The sequence below is a fragment of the Megalobrama amblycephala genome, linkage group LG5 (genome assembly GCF_018812025.1).
Source record: "Megalobrama amblycephala isolate DHTTF-2021 linkage group LG5, ASM1881202v1, whole genome shotgun sequence".
Classification (NCBI taxonomy): domain Eukaryota; kingdom Metazoa; phylum Chordata; class Actinopteri; order Cypriniformes; family Xenocyprididae; genus Megalobrama; species Megalobrama amblycephala.
Genome location: NC_063048.1, coordinates 33393975 through 33417528, shown reverse-complemented (window position 1 = coordinate 33417528; position 23554 = coordinate 33393975). Strand labels below are relative to the sequence as shown.

The 23554-nt window shown below is 37.5% G+C and overlaps 1 protein-coding gene across 3 annotated transcripts in view; it reads left to right on the top strand.

The window, feature by feature from the left end:
• The window catches only part of pacrg (PARK2 co-regulated), a 128192-nt gene that overhangs the window by 2670 nt on the left and 101968 nt on the right, over positions 1-23554 (top strand). The window lies entirely within an intron of this gene.

Below are 23554 nucleotides of genomic sequence, written 5' to 3'. Positions count from 1 at the left end.
TGCATAACGTTACATAACTTGTGATGGGAGAAAAGCTTTTCAAAGCTTTGAATCTATTGAACCAATTGCTTCGCAAAATGATTCACTGTTTGGAAGCGTTTGAATCACCACATGCTGGTGACGCCTGCTTCAGAACAATGTAAATGCAATAAAACTTCAGGCCAAACACGCATAAAAACAGCCCATTGCAAATGTTTTATGGAAAATATAATCTATCACCTGCAATTAACTAATCATTTAATACCATTAAATATATTTTTTCAGTACTCTTTCCACCCCTGACTAGTATGCTACTCTTACTACTTATACCATCTTTCTATGGCAGAAATGGTAAGACTACGAGAGTATGCTAGTATGCCGTTCTGAATTCAGTGAATCTTGTTATTGATCGGTGTGTTTGACTTCATAGGTGTGTATTGATAGGTGTGTTTACAGCTTCAAGTCGAACACACCAATGAGTCATCGAATCATTAGCTGTCCTTGTTGTGAACTAGTTTTACATGAATGATCCTCTCATTTTAAAGGGTTAGTTCACCCAAAAATGTCAAAAATTCTGTCATTTATTATTCACCCTCATGCCGTTCCACACCCGTAAGACCTTCGTTAATCTTTGAAACACAAATTAAGATATTTTTGTTCGATGGCTCAGTGAAGTCCGATGGCTCAGTTGCTAGCAATGACATTTTCTCTCTCAAGATCCATTAATATACTAAAAACATATTTAAATCAGTTCATGTGAGTACAGTGGTTCAATATTAATATTATAAAGCGACGAGAATATTTTTGGTGGTCCAAAAAAACAAAATAACAACTTATATAATGATGGCTGACTTCAAAACACTGCTTCAGGAAGCTTCGGAGCATTATGAAATGAATCTTTTGTGTCGAATCAGCGGTTCGGAGCGCCAAAGTCACATGATTTCAGCGTTTTGGCGGTTTGACACACGAACCGAATCATGATTCGACACAAAAGATTCATAACGCTATGAAGCTTAATGAAGCAGTGTTTTTAAATCTTGTTTTTTGGCGCACCAAAAATATTCTCGTCGCTTTATAATATTAATATTGAACCACTGTACTCACATGAACTGATTTAAATATGTTTTTAGTACAGTAATGGATCTTGAGAGAGGAAATGTCATTGCTGCTGGCTATGCAGGCCTCACTGAGCCATCGGATTTCATCTAAAATATCTTCATTTGTGTTCCGAAGACGAACGAAGGTCTTACGGGTGTGGAACGGCATGAGGGTGAGTAATTAATGACAATATTTTCATTTTTGGGTGAACTAATCCTTTAATGGTTGTGAAGAGATGTTTGAAATAAAATGTTCCTTACTTCCTTCCCTTTGCTTACACTATTGTCAGTCAGTCTCTCATGTAACGATTATAAAAATAGAATGATTCGTTGTGTTAATGGCTTAGTACTAATGTTCTGTATTAATGTTCTTCTGCTTCTATTAATGTGACTATGTGTTAATGGTTTAGTGCCTGTTTGTGACTGGGTTAATGTCACTCACCATTCGTATGAGACCATTAATTGTTTCGTACAGTCACAGGTCACATTTATAAACTGATTCAGACTTGTGTGTGATATAATTTTAACATCAGTCATTAGCAGTTTTAATAAAACAATTAGCAGTTATCAGAATTATTCTCTTTAGAGTCAGATGGGAATCATGGGATGCTATTAACTGCTTTAGTCAGAAAATGGGCAAAAAATATTTAAGTTCATTATGAAAAGCCCTCAGACTGGGTATCAAGTCATTTAGCTTTAATCACAATAGTTGATGTCACCATTTTAATTTTGTAATCTACGAAGTCGTTAATTTAATTTGTTAATTTGACCAGGTTGGTCATTATTTGCAGAATTGTCCTGTATGCACTTTGTTCTTCTTTTGTTTCTCTTCTTTTCTTTTCCTTTACTAGCATCCACATAACAATCAGTCACTTCAAAATTGACTTTCTGCTTGTTTTATACATATTTCATTACAATGTGGATCCCATTATTCACCACACAGCTGACAGTTACCCATCATTCTCATGCCCCACGACATCACCTCCATCAGTGCAGGCTGGGGTATAATTGCCTAAAATGGGCTCATCTCTTGATAGCGTCTACTAGTTGGCCAGAGATGAAGATATATTAGATACCCGTAACAAGTATAAAAGCCCATCAGTTTAAACTGGCAGCTCTTATCGCCCTGTTGAAAGATAGTATTTTCTTATTTTGGACTGAACCTGTGCAATAGTTAGCATTTTCAAACATAAGGAGGACAAAAGGATGTATTAAAGAAATAATCTGATAGATTATATAAAAATTACATTCATGGAGGCCCTGGTTTTGTGTTCTACTAGAGCTGCATTTGTTACAGCCACACACCATGAAATGAACTATTTCACAACATGGATTGTGTTCATTTATTACGCTATGTGTATTTATGTTCTCAACTAACACATGCACAGACACACACATGTCCTTAAGCCCACAGTCACTTCACTAATGAGCCTGTTTAACATCTGTATGTGACTAATTAATTACCCTCCTTAACTCATGGCTAAACCCTCACTCCTGTGCTTAAACTGACCTAAATTCCCCCCATGTGCTAATTAAGGTTCTGATCTAAACTGTAGTCCCTCACAGGAGATGCTGAGTGTTGATGAGGGCATGTCTGTTAATTTATGAATGTTCTTCATTATAGCCATCAACTCACATCAGTATGACAACCAGCTTACCCTAAATTTAAATTATAAGTCTTTCCTGGAGCCAAACAACTGTTTTGTTTGCTCATTGTTCTGCTCAGAATATGCAGATATATTTTGGACCATACAGTTTTCCGCAGACTTAATCTCTAAGGGCACAGAGTTGTCATGAAAAAAGTTTTGACAGTAAACTATTGTGTGTTAAAGTTGACGTCAAAATATTAAAGGGATAGTTTGACCAAAAACTAAAATTCTGATAGCATTTGCTCAACCTCACTTCAGTCCAAACCTGAATGATTTTCTTTCCTATGTTAAGGCCAATGGGGGAAGCCCCGTCCATGACTGGTGAGGGAATCTGCTCTGTTAGCTTAGCTCCTCCCCTGAGTGAGCTGTACACAGTCCGCCATGTTTATCCAAAGTCCTTTTAAGACAAGTCATTTCACTCGGCGGCCATCTTTGAAACGCCTCTCGGGCATCTTGGGCATCATGCAATCTCTTTGAATGGGGAAACATCAATCAATATAAATTTCATTCTCATAAATTTAGTTTCTAAACGCTCGAATCATGACAAAAAAAACTATTTTTCAGGTTGGATCAAGCTAATGCGCATGCGCAGACCTAAATGCGCGTCTCTTCGGAGGCACGCGTCTGACTGTTTCTATAGAAACCGGTGATTCTAACTATGATTCTAACGGCCGCTGAAGTGACGCGATGACTTTACCAGTCGGCGATTGGCTCTTATTTAGAAGGCGGGACTTATTCCGCCATATTGCGCGTTACACTTTCTCCCATTCAAAACAATACGAGTGACACGTCTTGTGTTATTCTATAGTCTTTGGTCTATCTCCTCACCATAGCATTTAACAACAGAGCTCAAGTATGAAATATATTATTATTAAAGCTACTAAAGTTATTTAATCAAGAGCAGTGAGTGATTTTCTGATTTTCTTTTGTTGTTTGGTTCATATTAACAGCATATACAGTGGTAGGTATATTATGCTGCTTTCACTTTAATACACGGATCTAATATACACATGCAATTTCTTTCCCTGCTGTTTACATTCATAGACATAACCGACTGTGTCTGTGAACTTGGTGTGTTTTTGTCATAAGCTTGTGTGTATTTGACAGTTTAAGTGCAATAAGACGTGAAAGAGAAATCAGTTTAATACTCACAGGACGTGTCATCTGACAGGCAGCTTTCTGTGCATGAACTTTGGATGTGTGTGCTCAGAAAACTATAAGAACTTTAAACTGTTATGGCTTTAAAACTCATGCAAATAATAACTCTCAGGATGACGAAGCACTGCAGTGTCAAAGCTTGGCCGCTATAGAAATGATAATCAAAACCAAATATGTTTTGTTAGTCTTTGGCAGAGTATTTAAGGCATTAACTGTACAGGCTCCGCCCTCTTCTGGAAATTAGGATGAGGAGCAGCAGCTCATTTACATTTAAAGATACATGCACGAAAACAGCATGCTTTTCCTTCCACTCAAAAATTGGCATTTACAACATGGTATAATAAATGATCTGTGCTGTATTTTGAGCTGAAACTTCACAGACACATTCTGTAACAAGTGGGTAAATCCTTTAAGATCATTACAAATCACACTGCGACGTGGATCCATTGAACTCGGGCACGACATGCATGTAAACTGTATGATGATGAAACCTATTGACTCGTAGGCTACGATGCAAGTTTCTATAGAAGAATAAAACGTCATCAGCATGCGCTAGTGGTTAACAAAAATACCATGTTGAATCACACTTTGGCAGTTGTAGTTTTTATGCGTGCTGAAAATAAAAAAGAAACGACGAAAGAAGAAGGGTAAAGAGCTTGAGGTAAGCAGTTTTAAGTTTTAGAGCCATGTCGCTTTGATTTCATGTCGCATTTTTATTGGCTGGTCAGTAGACGTGGGTTGTAGCAGCAAGCACACTGTGCGTTGATCATGCTGAATTTCTGACACTGTCAGAAAAGTATCATAGGCTATCTTTGGTCGCAAGACAGAGAAAAAGGCTGTCTTTGAACCTCTCTGACTGTACGACATAGGACCACCGATTAAGAGCCACAATCACAGAAATCGCCACGATTGTTTCACGATAGCAATCTTTTGTCTGGGACAGCCAAAAATCGTGCAGTGTACCCAGGGCTTAAGACAACTTTTATTTCCCTTCGCACACAGAAACAACTCGGAAAACGATTCCAACATCTTGGGTATATATACACCTAAAAAATAACAAATAAATAAGGATTTGCATTTCACATGTTGGCAAATCAAATCGCCAAGTCACAAGTTGCTAAACAAAGGTGTGCAAATGCCTAAAGTGCAGGGGAATATATATTCAAAACATAAGCCACAAATAGTTAAATTAGATAACCCTGAGTGATCAATACATAAAATAAATATAAAGAAATTATTAAAATAATGAAAGTATAGCCAGAATTGCCAACTCTGTATTTTTATCTGCAGAGACAACAATAAACGCTAAACTGGAGTGGCAATCTTTTTAGCTAAACGTAATCACAGCATCGAAAAATCAGAATTGTCGGCTGAAACGTTTTGAAATCACTACTTGAACGAAAAACCAAATCCTACCTGATGGAAAGAAAAAGAAAAATCCAGTCTTTCACTTAGCCTGTGTCCGTTTGAGTCTTTTCAAATTGTGTGCGAGGAAAACCAACTTGTTAACGTTGGCAGGCAGAAGTGTGCTCCTGGTTTTACTGATGATAAATCCATCCTTTCTGATGGTGTAAGGTAGATGGGATGCTGTGGATCCTTTTTGCGGCTCTGGACAGCTTTGGGTATCTCTCCTCGTTCTTTTTCCACCATTGCAGCGGTCCTGTATTGCTTTTTGTGGTGTCCTTTAAATAAGCCCTCATCTCACTGTCCTCTGACTGTTGCTCCTCTTCATCACTGGACAACAGCATCGACACCACTCTCTTTGTTTTGAAGGGCCTGCAGGTCACACTCTTCCACCAAGTCATTGTCCTCGCCTACCTCCTGTACAGGCCTGTCAGCTAGACTCTCAGCCAGATTTTCCACTACAGTATACGCCTCATTCCTTTGCTCATCCGTGAAAAAAGAAAGTTTATGCTCAGCGACATTCTGTTCTCTTTGTTTTTCTGCAAGTGCTGTGGTGGCCTTTGCCTTTTTTTTGAAGTGTGAAACAAGGCGCAGCAGCAACAGTGCGACACACGGGATCTTTCTTGAATGCGCTGTTTATGCACAATTGTAGTGTTTGCCCTGCGCAGCGGACTCCCTTTACAGTTCCCCACGATGGGTCCTGGGCCAGTTGATTGGTGCATGCAACCATATTTGTTGTATTGTCATGGACAACAGAAACTATTTTAGTACCTGGAATGTCCCAATCAGAAATGACCTCTTTCAGTGTTTGTGTAATGTGTTCTGCTGTATGACTTTCCTCCATTTTTTTTGTTTCTAACACAAAATTTTCCAGTCACCAGTCTTCAGTAATAAAGTGGGCGATAGCTGTCAGATATGCCTCCATTTGCAGTGAGGTCCAAATATCTGTGGTGAGGCTGATTGCTTCGCAATGGTTTATTAACCTGGAAACCTCCGCCCGTATGGATGTGTATTTCGCATCCACCGCATGCATAACTCTTTTGGGAATGGTGTATCCTGGCTCAAGTGTGCGCATTAATTCTTTAAAACCTTCGCCTTCCACAATGTTCACTGACCTCATGTCAAACGCAACAAACTCTGCAATTTTGTCTGTGATTTCTCTTTTCCTCTTCTCGGACAGTGGCGGTCTCAAATCTAACTTTTTTTGAGTGAGCTTTGGCGCTGCTCCAGAACTACTAGATGATGAACTGTGGTCATCAATCTGATACTTGGGGTGGATCTAGAGAGAGAAATATATATCTTATAAGTTCCAACGTCGTATGCTGTTCGTAAATTAATTAATAGAGCCATATTATAAATAAAAGAATGGACAGTCCTGTGCTTGCCCAGAATCTTATTGGTAAGAAACTTACCCGTTTTAAGTGTAAGGCCATGTTCGATGTTGTTGAGTGGTAGGACAACAGCTGTAGGCACAATTTGCATCTCACTTTTGTTGCATCACCTTTTACCTTTTCAAAGTGCATCCACACTGTAGATTTTCTTACGCCAGCCATTGTTAATGATTTAAATCCCTGCCACCAAGATGGTCCTCTGTTGGTCACGAATCAAGGAAAGTGTTGGATTTATTCACACACGTTAAAAATATTTATTAAAAGCTTCTTTCCTTTCACATTTTCATTTACAGCATTATCATAATAGGCTGTATATTAGCTTACTGGGAGAAAACCGCTAGTTCTATGTGGAATCAGACATTGAAGCACCCCCATATAGCCAAAATGGCATGATCCTCATTTTATAACACCTCTGCGAAGATTCGACTGTGAGATTGGTAGCCTAATCAGGCTCCTCCTATCGAAGCGTCGAATCGTCGACTATTTAGGGTCACCCCTACTCAATACTATAAAAAAAAGACCAGTATTAGCCTTTAGATGGTGACCAGTGGCTTTTTTAAAGGTGCCGTAGAACGTCTTTTAAAAGATGTAATATAAGTCTAAGGTGTCCCCTGAATGTGTTTGTGAAGTTTCATCTCAAAATACCCCATAGATTTTTTTTTATTCATTTCTTTAATTGCCTATTTTGGGGCATCATTAAATATGCGCCGATTCAGGCTGCGCAGCCCCTTTAAATCTCGTGCTCCCTTCCCCCGGAGCTCGCGCTTGCCTTAAACAGGATAAACAAAGTTCACACAGCTAATATAACCCTCAAAATGGATCTTTACAAATGTTCGTCATGCAGCATGTCTGTCTAATCACTTAAGTATAGTATTTATTTGGATGTTTACATTTGATTCTGAATGAGTTTGATAGTATGCTCCGTGGCTAAAGCTAGCATTACACACTGATGTAGAGATTTATAAAGAATGAAGTTGTGTTTATGGATTATACAGACTGCAAGTGTTTAAAAAATGAAAATAACGACAGTCTTGTCTCTGTGAACACAGTAATAAACGATGATAACTTTAACCACATTTAACAGTACATTAGCAACATGCTAACCAAACATTTAGAAAGACAATTTACAAATATCACAAAAAATATTATGATATCATGGATCATGTCAGTTATTATTGCTCCATCTGCCATTTTTCGCTATTGTTCTTGCTTGCTTACCTAGTCTGATGATTCAGCTGTGCACAGATCCAGCCGTTAATACTGGCTGCCCTTGTCTAATGCCTTGAACATGGGCTGGCATATGCAAATATTGGGGGCGTACAGATTCGCCTGTTCTTCTGAGGTCTTTTAAACAAATGAGATTTACACAAGTAGGAGAAAACAATGGTGTTTGACACTCAATGTATGTCATTTCCATGTTCTGAACTCTTGTTATTTAACTATGCCAAGATAAATTCAATTTTTAATTCTAGAGCACCTTTAAGCGCCAAAACAAAAAACAAAAAACAAAAAAACAATTACACCATATAAGATTCATAAAAGTAGCTCACGTGACAATGTGTTCTGTTCTGAGGGAATAAATAATGATAGAATTTTTATTTTTGGGTGAACTATTCCTTTTCTTCTTGTAGTGCACAGACTTTTTTGGAATACTTTTGGGATTAATTTAAGATATTTTATGGTCCTTTTGTGTCCTTTTTGAAGCATGAAAGCTCCCCGTTAATTTTAATTGCATGGGAAAAACTCATCCAGTACCAGTATTGTGTTCCATGGAACAAGATAGTATGGATTTGGAACGAGGTTGAGTAAGAACGCACAGTTCACACAGAAAGGATTTTTGCATTCTACTGCATTGCTTTTCTATTGTTTTTCTATGTAAACTGCCCCCTAAATGATTTATGATCCAATAATGATTTTTTTTTTTTTTTTTTTGCCAAACTATTTCTTTGTACTGAGAATTCTTTTACAAAGATGCTTGATTTTAAATCTGTTCAAATTGGACAAATTGTCTGATTGGACCAGCTCTGTTTAACAAATGTGGGACATGGAAGTTCCATTAGTGAAGAAGCATCAAATTAAAAGTAAAATGGCCCCCAAATGGTGACAGTGTTTTTTGGTGCACTATCCCTTTATCTCTTTATTTTTTATTTTTTTGCAAAGATTCTTGGTTATAAATCTGTTCAAATTGGATGGTTGATGGACCAGCTCTGTTTGTGGAATGTGGGACATGGCAGAAATAACTTGCTGTCTGTAAATTGTGTGGAGATTATCGTCATCTGCACATCGACACAGTTCTGCTTTCAAAGCTGCTAATCTACATCATATTGACACAGCAGCCCACATATCCTACTGGCTGCATTAAACATTTAGAGGTGTGTTGCTCATTATGTGTGTAAGAGGTAGAAGAGTGAGAGGCTGATTCATCCAACAGTCACATCTGATGGCAAGCTCATCACCGGGAGACGATTAATATCTCCCATGCCGCTCTGTCTGCTTAAAAATGCAAGGCGGGGGAACGCTCTGCTAAGTTCGTTATACAACAAAGCGTGTCATCCAGTCTGTGCCGCATGCACTTCCGTGTGCACGCAGATTTTCAAAAAATGTAAGATCTACATACACGTACATCTCCTGTCAAACTCACCAGCAGTTAATCTTTGAGTGTTGTCTTTTTGATAACACACTGCCTTTCATTATTATTTGTGATTGCACAAGAAAGAGAAGGAGAGGTAGGCAGACTAGAATATTTTTTCCATATCATCCTGTATTCTCCTTCATTTGTTTTATGTTTGTTCGCTGTGTAAATTGTTTTGAATAGGAGGGTTTGGTAGAGAAGTGCTTTTTGGTATTTTGCCTGCAGGTAGGCATGAGGTTTACTGTACAGTGTCAAGAGTGTTATGTTCTATGGATCTCAAAGAGGAGAGTATAAATTTACCAGCACAACCTACTTTTATTTCAAGAGCCTTGTTTGTCAGATCAAGTGAAGTGGTTCTCAACTAGTGGGTCGTGACTGATTCTGTCACAGATGTGTTCTTATAGGATGAGAGGGCCATAGCTGTGGCTGGGAGCTCCAAAAGGGGGCCTGCTCTCCCTTTGGAGATCTCCAGGCTGAAGCTGTATCTACTTGGATAAGGTCGCAGACAGAAGGAAAAAACAGTGATATGCAGCTAGCCATATACTGTAATGACGCATAGTTAGGATGGGAAAAAATGGGCTTATCAACATTTAAACGGGCAGAGAAAATGCTTTCCATATCTTTTCATTATCAGTCTGCTAAGTATTATTAAACTCAATGCTAATCATCAATATAATATTAATATTGATTAATTCATATCTAATATTTTTTGTATCTTTAATTTTTATTTATTTTTCCAAGTGTGATTTCATTTCTACTTAGAAATAAGCATTGTAGTTATTAGATCATTAGACATGACATCATTAGGTGTCTTGGAAGCCTGTCTGAAATGTCTTTCATAAAAAAATTGCTGTCTATTAAGTCATTGGCTGACTGGGCAGCAGGGCAGGTGCCTTCGCTCTTGGACACAGCCAGTGATTTTATTACTTTCTGCAGGTCATAAACAAAGCCCCCATCAAGGGCCCTCCATAATCCAGCTACTTACATTCCTGGACATTTAGCATCACTTCAACACACCACTGACCTGCCTCTAAAGCTATTAATATTTTCCTCTCTTTCTGGTCTGTTCATGCAGTTGCTGATGTATAGCCAGCCAGTGTGGTGAGCAGCATGATTTGCTGATAACAGCAAGGCCATTTGATGCCTTTAAAGCTGTGAATCTTGAAACACACAGTCTTATTATGCTGGCAGATATTTGTGGCTATAGAAACTGAATCAATACAAGGCCTCATATCACCCTCTTCTCTCCCATTTATCCTGCCACAGAGAATGCGTGGAAGAGCATTTTGTGTCTTCACCTCCCTTTAGAGTGGGAAACGTATCATCCTTTCCATGCCTGGGGGTAGACAGCGTGAAGATGTTTCTGGGGGGACGGTAGAAACACAATAAAAATCTCTAGAGGGGAGGAGTAGATGTTCCTACAGGTGCATTCATTGACAAGCTTTTTGTTTGCAGTTTATTCTAGAGCTGGAGAGGCAAGGGGCTGAATTCAAGAAAAGTCTTCTTAAGAAATAAGTTAAATTAAGTTAAAAGTGAAATTCTTGAATTTTTTTTTTTTTTTAAACAAAGCTCTCAGAAATGTTCTTAAAGCTGCCGTCCGTAAGTTTTGCCTCTTTGTCGCCATCTCTGTTTGAAACAAGCAATTGCAGTTATTTGCATAATTATCTTCTTTTCCATGGGTTGTGCATCGGCATGGCTCATCAGCGCAGATGAATCTAATGTTTTGAGTTGTATGTGTATGGAAAGCAGCTTTAAGCACATCTTAATTTTTTTTTTTTTTTTTTTTTTTTTTAAATACATGCTTTGGTGTTATTTGATTGAAAGGCGGGTATTGCAAAAAGACTTGCTAAAATCCACAAGCTCCGAGACCCCCCTCTTATGGAGCTATCGTCTCCCAAAGATGAAAGTTTGATAGGCTATATCTCGTGGACATATTTATATATATATATATATTCAGCCAGCCATATGTATTTATACTTAGAATGTTTTATAACTTTATTTAACATATGCCTCCATGTTTAATTTGCGAACATTAATTTTGAAATGTAAATCAACAACACTTGCTGGAAGTGAAACTCGGCCCCATTTTTGTACCGCCCACTTTTGGAGATCTTCTGTCTGCAGCTATATCTACTTGCTTTCTGCGCTGCCTGCAGATTACTGTTGTTTTCATAATAAGCACAAAAACTTGATGGGAGTTAATCACTCAGTGTTGTGTTTTTAATGCGCCATGTCAAGTTAAAATAGTTATTTTAAAAGAACCTGTCTCAGGATGTAACGGTCTTTCCCATTCATTTGTGCTCTGTCTTTCTTGCGCTCTTTCGAAGTGGGTGAATGGGTCCTGACTCTTTGTGTTTTGCCTCGCTAGTTGTAGCTAGAGTGAACACATCATGAATATGCGTTCACTCTATTGATCACTGTTTTTATGATTGATCAGTGTCACTTCAGAGTACTCGTCCAAGTTCCTGGTATTAGTGATGTATTATAGCTAGTGTTATGTTGTAATGCTTGTTATTTGAAACAAACCAATAAATTCATTAAATATTTTATCTTTGGGGATTTAAGACAGCCATCTCTCTTTCTTCAGTTTTTCTTCAAATCAACCTCTTGTTCACTTTCTCTCCTCCATCATGAGTATATATGCCCCATACTGCTGATTGGCTACAAGTGTGCAGTGGTGCTTGGTCCAATCCACTTTCAACAGTGTTTCTTAGAAATTGTTTTCTGCACTTTTAAGAACATTCTTAAGAAAAGTTTTTTTGGGAAAACAAAATATTCATATCTTTTTTTCCCTAAGTTAGAAAATAAAAATAAAATAAGAATGTTTCATGATTCCGGCCCCAGATGCCCAAGCCCAAAAACCAGCAATCTAACATGTGTCTGAGGTGTGAAGCAGGGTGGGGCCGAGAGCCGTGGGAGTGGAGCGAGGCCACAGTGTCTCTCTTCAAGTCTCTTCATCCATCCGTCTGTCTGTCAGTCTGTCCGTCTATTCATTCATCCATTCATCCGTCTATCTCCATCCATCCGTTCGTCCGTCTGTCTCCGTCCGTCCGTCTATCTCCATCCGTCCGTCGGTCTGCTTGTCATGTCTGATGGAGAGATGTACAGTATATGGGAGACAAAAGTGTGAATGTCAGTCGCAGGGCTGCATTTCAGCTCTAGCGCTCTATTGATCAAACACACTCACTGCTCTGAAGGTCCTTGACTGAACACATAGCATCTGGAAATGTTATTGCCTGCATAATTTTTCACCTTTCTCCCCTTTCCCTGGGAACTTTTTTTGTGCATTTCACATTTCAAACAGCAACATGAAACTGTGGATTAAGACTGTTGAGACTGCATATGCACGCTAACTTCTAAATGCTTTCTTTCTTTAAAATTAGATAACTGTGGATTCTTCTGCACTTTATAGTTTATCTCCAAAAGCGCCTTGTTATGAAAAAAGCTGCTTTAAAGATAAATGGATAATGGGCAGAACTCAGAAGAATGTTTGCGTGTGTCACTTTCTGGCTCTCTGTGACCTTTTCCTTGGTGTTGAGAAAAAGTGGAACTCTGGAAGACAGTTGCCCTTTTAAATTAGGTTCTCTGTTAAAATTCTTCTGTAGAATATAAAGAGAAATTTATGTGAATGTGCAGGTCGCATTTTTCCCATAGTGGCAGTGGATGGGTATTGTTTTAAAAAGCTAAAATAATATCATAAAATTAATCAGTGTGACTCGTTTTTTAAAGCTGTACAATAGGTTTTGGTGAGGAACAAGACATAAGTTAGGGACATTTCAAGTCCACATGTAATGGAAATTAATTCTATCTATCTTCTAAATGCATGTTATTGGTCTGACTGTGAACAATTCATCCGTGCATATCTCATTTAAAAAAAAAAAAAATAATTGTGTCAAACTACTTCTCTCTGGTGGTGTATGCCAAACTTCTCCAATCATTTATTATGCTTAAACCCTGTCCCTTTCTTTTAATTGACTAGTCTCACATTCAGATCTGCCTCCATCCAATCAACATGGATGGATTTAAAAAAAAAATTCTTTTTTGATAATCTGGGATCCGGGTAAACTCGGGTATACATGAAAACATTGAAGATAAGGTCTGTTGCCACAAATAATTATACAGCAAAAACCTTGCTGTCCATCATGATTCTCTTCTTGTTCTCTTTAATGTTGTTCTGTTGTTTGGGAAAGAGCAACTGGGACGTTCCTCAAAATGTAGGCAGAAGAAACAGGTTTGGTGTCTCTGTGAGCATGATGGTGAAGCCCAAGATGGGGCCGACATAAGTGACAGCAGCATAGAAAGGAAATGGTGAGAGTTAGCACGACTCAGATAAAGCTGTTAGATAGCATCTGTGACCCATGATTGGGGTTCGATTCTGTGTCTTTATGGATGGCAGGCTTAGGAAAGTATGATTGGATGTGTTTGTCAATAGCGGTTAGCGCAAGGCAGACAAAAGACAATCAATACGTAACATATGCTAGCCGTTCTGGAGATAAGACGACTTACAACCATTTGGCAGGAAGGGAAAACATCAATATCAGCTTTTCAGAATAAAAATTAGAAAATAAATTCTCAGTTGACAAAATAAAACTAACCAATTTGTTTTAGGTAGGTTTGACAGCAAATGGGATCCTGGAGGGAAAAAAAATTGGAAGTAGAACTACGAGTAAAAGGCTAATAAAACAATAATGAGCAAAAGGAAATGCAGAGTTAGAATTTGATGAGCCTGTTGCTGAAGATGGATATGTGAGGATTTAGCAGACAGTGAAATCGTTTCGAGAAGACAGAGAGTGTCCTTGGCTCAGGGTCACAGCCAAAGGATGAACCAGGTGTCGTGGACTGTTATTTAGCTCAAGGCCTTGTGACCACCTCATGCTGTTAGCACATGACGAGATACGGTTGTAAAATCAATACACTCTGGAAAAGTCACATCGTGCCAATATGCTGCACAATGTCCCTTCTCTGACATTCTTCTTTAAAAATCCATAAGAAGCACATTGCCATTATGTTGACCTGACCTTTTGTAATGGGTGGGCTATTGATAGTAGTGAATGAATTGGATCAGGTAAAGAAGTGGTTGGTTATCCAAATAACAAAATGATGTAATGTGATACATTGTGATTACTCAAACTAAGCCTGTTTCTCTCCTTTAGCCGGCGCTTGTTCATCCAAATTGACTTAAGGTACACTTATTACAGGGATAGTCCTTGTGGAGCAACCTGAGGTTAAATGTCTTGCTCGAGGGTGCACTGGCTCATAGATCATCTTGTGTGGGGTTCAGACTCTTTGGTTTCCAACCAACTGTAACAAATACAAAGTTGTGTCATGAAACTCTAGGAGGTGCAAGCTAACAGGTCCTAAACTCAACCTGTTTGCAATCACATAATTCTCTATAGGGAACAGCTAATTGGTTTCTGCTGCAATGAGCTCAGATGCTCAACCTTCAAATAGTTGGTTAACATTTGCTGTAGCAGTGCAGTGCGCTTTCAGAAACTCTCCACCTTCCCCTGCTCCACCTGTGTTGATCTGCTATGGGTAATGTATGCTGTATGTATACTATATTGTACAGCAGCAGCATGTCTTAGGGGCCATTCACACAGAATGAGTTTTTCCATTCCACTACGCTATCTTTCCATTGTTTTACAATGTAAGCACGCGCTAGACGGATGTCTTTAACCGTTGTGCTTAGGTCTTTTTTGCAGCATCTTTTGCAGAGTCTCGTGCACAACACCGCATTATAAAAACGTGACATTCAAGTTAAACGAAGTTCAACTTTTAAAAAACACGTCTCTAGACCTTGCTCTTTTTTAAATTCCTTTGACCAGAGTTTTTACGTTTTCAACAGCAAAAACTCGTTCTCTGTGAACTGGCCTTACTTGCTCACAGCAGCGTCTTGTATGTATTGGCAGTAGCAAGTCCTGTACTTGCTCTGCAGCAGCAATAACCATCAGCAGCAGCAGCGTAGCAGATCTATTCTGCCAAGACCAAATATATCAACATTGTCATACCCATGACCATGCCAGACACTCAGAGAGTTGCCATGATAGAACTGAAGTTAGTAGAGTACCCATATGAAGATTTTGGATCTGTATTTTGGACAGAACAATTTCTTATTATCAATACTGAAAACAGTTGTGCTGCTTAATATTTTTGTGAAAATCTTTTTTTTCCCCCCAGGATTATTTGACTTGAAAGTTCAAAAGAACAGCATTTATTTTAAATAGAAACATTTTGTAACATTATAAATGTTTTTACTGTCACTTTTGATTAATTTAATACTTCGTTGCTAAATAAAAGTATTCATTTCTTTTTAAAAAGATTACTGAATGTGGCTTTTCTGCTGCAGCATTTTGAAACTTCACATTTGAAAATAACTTAAATCAGTGGAAACTACTGTACAAGGCAGCCAAAAAAATTAAAAAAACAACTTCTGTTGCTTAATCTCTTCTTTGAATAAATGTTTCTAACCTTTCACTTAATGTTTTTGTTTCTTTGAGTCTTTTTACATGTGTGTTATCTATAAGACTTTAAACACAACTGCAGTGAAGGCTTTCTCTTCTGAAGAGCAGTCTTTGAGTGCATTTATAAGGAATTGTCCCACTTCTCTCTTATAATATTGTCTACTTTGATTAGGAATTCCTTTGATTAGGTTTTTTTTTTTTTTAAAGAGCTTCTGTTGCAAAGTCACTTAACTGTTTGGTTCCTCTTTTGCTGAAAAGGAGGGTTGTCTTTAAAACCTGAGGACTAACAGTAGTTATGCTGCCTTTACGTGCTATCGGAATTATTATAAATATGAATTTCCTTGGTAAAAATTGCACATGAATGCCCTCTGATGTCATGTTTACCACTGGAAAGTAATCTCGTAATCACGACTTCTGAAGTGGGAATTATGAAATATAGTTTTCTTATATCTCCCTGCATTTATCCGGTGATGATTTTATATAGTGTTACTTCAGTGAAATATGATGCATGAAAAAAATATTTAATATATTTGATTATTTTTCTTTCTTTTTTTTTTACAATCAATTATTTTGTTATTCTTTTTTCTTTTCTTTCTTTTTTTCAGGGAGCCATTGCTTCCATTCTCTCCTGAGAAAACACCAATGATGTGTGAATCACAAAGGCTGGCAGGTCTAAAACAATTGCAGATAGAGTGGATTTGATGATTAGGCTTTTTCAGATGTTGGTCCTCGGCAATTAATTGTTCTGATTACTCAAGTAAAAACCACAGGTCAGCAATTCAATGGAATTAGCTATAGAGCATTTAGGTAGCTTAATGAAATAATGAACAGACTTGTTAGCTTTTTTTAATGATGTTAAACCATTGTCTAAAGAATATAATAATCTTTTCTTGTAATTATAGATTACCACATTGTAGTGACAAATTTATATTCAAGCCTACTTATGTCAAAAAATATGCTATACTTAATTTATTGAATTTATTATTTTTTTAATTCAGTAAATGAAATCCCCCTCAGCTACTTTAGATATGCCCTAGCAGCAAGGGGTTTCAGGTGTGTGTCTGTGTAATAAATATTCCAGATGTTTTGATGATGCTTGAAGATGCTTGTTAATACAAATTATCCAGTTGTTGCAAATATCCAATTAAAAGAGAAGACAACACATGCTAGACTTTCACTTTGATTCTTTTGAGCTGACTGAGGCAGTATCATGAGGCAGAGCCATCAGCCGATGAGGGCAGAGGCTCTAGCCACTGGGCCACCCCCCTGTGCGTGGCCCTGGTCGTTACTTCTATCAAGTTGTCTTCCAAGTCATCATCCCTCGTCTCTTTGTCTGATCACCTGTATGTGTGCGTTCTGGAAATCTGTAAGTCAAACCCATTGTTACTATCAAGCAATCCTGCAATTCAAGTATCTCCCCATTGATGATCTTACCCATGGACCATTGGCTCAACATCTGGGGCCGTATTCGCAAAACGTTTTATCTTACCACTAAGAGTTCACCTAAATGGCAGTAAAAGTTTTTAGCTAAGAGTTTTCTCTTAAAACCTATTCACAAAGCTGCTGAGACCAACTTTTACTAAGGGATAGAGAGAAGTCTTAAGCTAAGAGTAAGGGCAGGGGTTGACCTCGTTGCTATGGACTATGTACACAATGATTGGCTGATGGGGGAGGAGTCTCTGTCAGCGATATAATCATAGAAATATGTTGCCATATTTAAATAAAGGTTTTAAAATACAAATGTTGCCATATTCAAATAAAGATTTTAAAATTAAAAATCTTGCCATTTTCAAGTAAAGGTTTTAAAATGTAGGCTAAGTGTCATTAATTAATTAAACTAGTATATGTTCAGCTAATTTTCAGCCTCTTACATGTCTGCATCTCGAGAGAATGCAGAATTCAAGCGACAAATGATGTTTTATAAACAAAGTTAGGGAGGTGCGCATTCAATCAGCTTGAGTGGAGTTATACTGTATATACACAGATGAGAGCTGACACACCTATAGTTTCCTCGATAGTTTTCTAAATCCCGCCACTACCCCGTTACTCACTCTTGGCTGGGGATATGGGGAGAACTCTGGATTTGCGCTAAATTCCAAGCTCGGAGCCCTCGATCCTCTTGGACCGCACGCCAAATATGCTTATTATATATTTTTTATTCTATTCAGTCGTTTGTTGTAAGTGTGAACGAGTGAAAACTACTGCCACAGGTAATCGGACATTGTTTTTTTTATTTATTTATTTATTAAATATTTATTTTTGCCGTTTTATGGTAGATTCAAATCTATAAATCAAAATATGTATTGCATTTATGAAGAAGGTTCAGCACCAAAGCCTCTATCGCTATTGCCTCAATAGTGTACAGTGTCTTTGGGTGGATTGCTGAGGTGGATTGGCAGCAACGGCCATTAGGATTGTTTGTGATTTGGTCTTAGTGACTTAGGAGTCCTCTTGACTACTCCTAACGCTTCACAGATTTAGCGCTAAATTGCTTTGTGAAATACTCTTAGAGCAAAAATTTAGGACTGACACGGCCATTATTTTTAAGAGTTTCTCCTCAATTGGCACGTTAGGAGCTACAAACCCAATTCCAAAAAAGTTGGGACACTGTACAAATTGTGAATAAAAACAGAATGCAATGATGTGGAAGTTTCAAATTTCAATATTTTATTCAGAATACAACATAGATGACATATCAAATGTTTAAACTGAGAAAATGTATCATTTTAAGGGAAAAATAAGTTGATTTTAAATTTCATGGCATCAACACATCTCAAAAAAGTTGGGACAAGGCCATGTTTACCACTGTGTGGCATCCCCTCTTCTTTTTATAACAGTCTGCAAACATCTGGGGACTGAGGAGACAAGTTGCTCAAGTTTAGGAATAGGAATGTTGTCCCATTCTTGTCTAATACAGGCTTCTAGTTGCTCAACTGTCTTAGGTCTTCTTTGTTGCATCTTCCTCTTTATGATGCGCCAAATGTTTTCTATGGGTGAAAGATCTGGACTGCAGGCTGGCCATTTCAGTACCTGGATCCTTCTTCTACGCAGCCATGATGTTGTAATTGATGCAGTATGTGGTCTGGCATTGTCATGTTGGAAAATGCAAGGACCCTTACGCACAGAGATTGTTCTAGATTCTCTGAATCTTTGGATGATATTATGCACTGTAGATGATGATAACTTCAAACTCTTTGCAATTTTTCTCTGAGAAACTCCTTTCTGATATTGCTCCACTATTTTTCGCCGGAGCATTGGGGGAATTGGTGATCCTCTGCCCATCTTGACTTCTGAGAGACACTGCCACTCTGAGAGGCTCTTTTTATACCCAATCATGTTGCCTATTGACCTAATAAGTTGCAAATTGGTTTTTTATATGTACATTTAACTTTTCTGGCCTCTTATTGCTACCTGTCCCAACTTTTTTGTCCCAACTTTGTAGCTCTCATGAAATCCAAAATGAGCCAATATTTGGCATGACATTTCAGAATGTCTCACTTTCAACATTTGATATGTTATCTATATTCTATTGTGAATAAAATATAAGTTTATGAGATTTGTAAATGATTGCATTCTTTTTTATTCACAATTTGTACAGTGTCCCAACTTTTTTGGAATCAGGTTTGTAATTTAAGCCTTAAGATGTTTTGTGAATATGACCCCAGATGCATATGGCACACTTAACTGGATTTTTGAAGTCATCATCTTGTTGGTTGAATTCTACAGAATGTCCAGGAGACATGTGCGTCACGTTCTTTAATGGTCCGCCTGGAAACAAATGCTGTGACGCCAAACCCTGTCCTGGAAGAAGAACGGCATTGTGTTTACAACACTGACAACGAGTGTAGGATTTTTAAACGTATGTGAAGTTCGCGGCTCCATCGTTGCAGTAAACTTGCACAACATTCTTCAATGAAAAATTTATTAGATGAACGCCGGTCTGTTATTGTTGGGGCATCGACTTTACATTTTTACACCCCTAAACATGACGTGGAACAAAAAGAACTGTGATTGGTGGCGTTACATGTCAGTCAAACGTCCCTTTGGGCGGTCCTTGGCCAGTGAAAGCTATAGTCAGTCATCAGACGTCAGTCTGAGTCAGAGACTACCTGTTGAAAGAACGTGTTCCTGCCAATTCACTAACAAAAAACTTGCATGTTTTATCTTACCCATCTCTCTACCATCACTGTGTCTGAGCCAGTACTAATGTAACTTGTGTGTGCTTATAGACAACATTGTGGTGGCTGTCAAGCTTGAAATCGGCAGTGGGATGTTGCCTAAGTGTTTGTCAGCCAAAAAATTTAGTAATTTGTCATCTTTGCTGAAGATGAGCTTATTGTCATTATGAATGCAGCTGTAGTTTGATAGTCTCATGGTGTTATAAGAACATTTTCTTACAAAGAAACTAGAAGCATAACTGGAAATATGAATCATTACAAAATAGTCTTGTTTAAAATGTCTAGATACTGGCAGCATAGCATGGGTCTCCAAGTCTGCTTCTTGACAGCACTCTAAAAATAATGTGTTGGCTCTACAAAAAAATAAAAAAATAGCAAAACAGTTTGCAACAGTTATGACAACTTTGAGTAAAATTACGTTTAACCAACAAGTTACATTTAGTTAGAGTAACTTAATTTGTAACATAAACACAAAGTTTATTCTACAAATTGTTGTTTACTCAAAAAAAAAAAAAAAGTCACTCAAACTATTTTAGTTCAAATCAACAGCTATCATAGCACATGCTGACATAACTTATTTAACGTATATTTAATGAAAAAGTAAGATATTACTTGTCACTGGCATTAGCACAGGCATGCTTATAGAGTCAATGTAGTGTTAAACTGCATATTCTTCAGCACAACGGTAACCACAAAAACAGCATTTAAACACTAACAGGCCTTTCCCTTAACTAAAAACAAATAAATTAACAATTTAAAAATGTATTCTCCTTATCCAGTCCTAGAGTGTATTGTACAGGAACAATCTGAACAGAACTGCTAACCAGTAGTCAAAAAAACTCTCAGATTTCACACATCTGGATGGAATAGACATTCATAAAGGTGTCAGGATGCCTTTGTAGATTGCAGTGAGTGTGCTGATGGAACGTGTTCGATGGTTCACGATCATGAGTGTTATTCTTCGGCGTGCTGTTAAACGGCCTGAATAGATGTAGTCTGATTACTGGTCATGGCAGTAAATGTAAAGCATGGCAAGACTGATCAATGTGCTTGATTCATTGAGCTGGCTCAGCAAAAATTCAGCACCGGTGACCAGATGCATGTGTGTGACACAGAGAGCAGATGTTCTTTATCCACATACCAGCACTGCTTTTAGAATGTGAACCACAGTAATGTTCTCTAATTCATTTAGTGTTCACTATTAAATTCAAGTGCAGTGGGACACAACAGAAGACACATTTTCATTGACTGAATGTGCAGTAGCTGTACGAGTCTTCCACATTACCCCATGGTTTAGTGTACAGCAATATTATAAATTAAGTTTTATAAAGGAGAAATATTTGCCCTCTGGAATTCTTCTAACCATATAAAACACACTATGGCATTCAGTTATATCAAATGCTTCAACTGAATCATTTGAAAGCTACAGATCACTACTGTGTGTGTGTGAAGGCATTAAATGCTGAAACAGATGTAATAGAAAAGGCCAAATATTATAAAATATATCAATTATTAGATAATAGCCTAGATAAATATTTTTGCACTTTTTACTTCCACATTTGAAATATCTGGGGCAACATTATCACTTACAGTAACATTTTTGCCTTGAGCACTTAATTTCTGATGCTGGTGGTAAGTGTAGGGATAGAAAATACTCTTTCTGATACAAATTGGAATGAAAGACAGATTTTTAAAAAGCTTTATCTCTTTTCTAGCAGCAGGTTTAAATTAAAACTATTAAACTCTAAACAACATCTTCATTCTCAGCGAACTTTTGTGCCGTAACTGAGTGAAGGTGATGCTTATAGGATTATAAGATTATGGAGGAGAGTTTTACTGGGAAAGCTGAAAAATGCAGATGAGGGTTATTAAAGGAGGAAATTTTTCTCTGCTTTGTTGTATTTGTGTTTTTGTTGAGCTGTGGAAATGTTTGTGATCTTTATGTACTGTATGATCAGCTACATTAAGGCTGAAAGCTGTTTGCCTTCTTGTACAGTATTGCCTTACTGAGCCGAACTGAAGTCAAATGCATTTATTTAGTAAAATGTAAAAGTGTAGAGCTACTGTCTAAAGAAAATCAGAATTATGTGACCATTTTCAACCTTTTTATCTCTGACTCTTTTTCATAATTGAAATCATGATGTTTCATCCCTCGTTGTCTTTTGTTCTCCGCAGTGAGCGTTGGCGTCTTTGCCTGTGTGTTGTCATTTTTCATCAGATTCAGGAGTGACTCAGTTGTCTCCTCGCAGGGGCAACACACTGACTAAAATTCAGCAGGCTACCAGCGGGGATGAGTGTTAAATCAAGCTCTAAACACGACTTTAGGCTCCAGTTCCGCTGATGGCAAAGAATTCCATTTCTCTTACTTGCATATTTCCTATTCTACTCAGAAAAGGAATGATAGGGAGAGAAGGAAATATCAAATGTCAGATTTTGCTTACACAAACTTGATAATATACAGGTGCTGGTCATATAATTAGAATATCATCAAAAAGTTGATTTATTTCACTAATTCCCTTCAAAAAGTGAAACTTGTATATTATATTCATTCATTACACACAGACTGATATATTTCATATGTTTATTTCTTTTAATTTTGATGATTATAACTGACAACTAAGGAAAATCCCAAATTCAGTATCTCAGAAAATTAGAATATTACTTAAGACCAATACAAAGAAAGGATTTTTGGAAATCTTGGCCAACTGAAAAGTATGAACATGAAAAGTATGAGCATGTACAATACTTAGTTGGGGCTCCTTTTGCCTGAATTACTGCAGCAATGTGGCGTGGCATGGAGTCGATCAGTCTGTTGCACTGCTCAGGTGTTATGAGAGCCCAGGTTGCTCTGATAGTGGCCTTCAGCTCTTCTGCATTGTTGGGTCTGGCATATCGCATCTTCCTCTTCACAATACCCCATAGATTTTCTATGGGGTTAAGGTCAGGCGAGTTTGCTGGCCAATTAAGAACAGGGATACCATGGTCCTTAAACCAGGTACTGGTAGCTTTGGCACTGTGCAGAAATGTAAATGTATTATATATATATATATATATTTTTTTTTTTATATACTACTGTTCAAAAGTTTGGGGTGGGTATGATTTTCTAATATTTTTGAAAGAAGTCTCTTAAGCTCACCATGACCATTTATTCGATAAAAAAAAAAAAAAAAAAAAGTTAAAATAATATTGTGGAATGTTAATACAATGAATTTTCAGCAGCCATTATTCCAATTGTCAGTGTCACATGATCCTTCAGAAATCATTCTGATTTGCTGATTTGGTGATCAACATTTCTCATTATCAGTGTTTTTAATGTATAATTTTGTGACTTTTTTTTTTTATGGATTTGCGACACTTTTTATGGATTCTTTGATAAATAGAAAGTTCAAAAGAACAGCATTTATTTGAAATAGAAATCTTGTAACACTATAAATCTTTACTGTCACTTTTGGTCAATTAATGCATCATTGCTGAATAAAAGTATTAATTTCTTTAAAAAAATCTTACTGACCCCAAACTTTTGAACGATAGTGTATGTTTAGCATGTCACTGAAGAAAGTCGAAATCAGACATTGTATCCGAACAAACCAGACAGTGATATTATA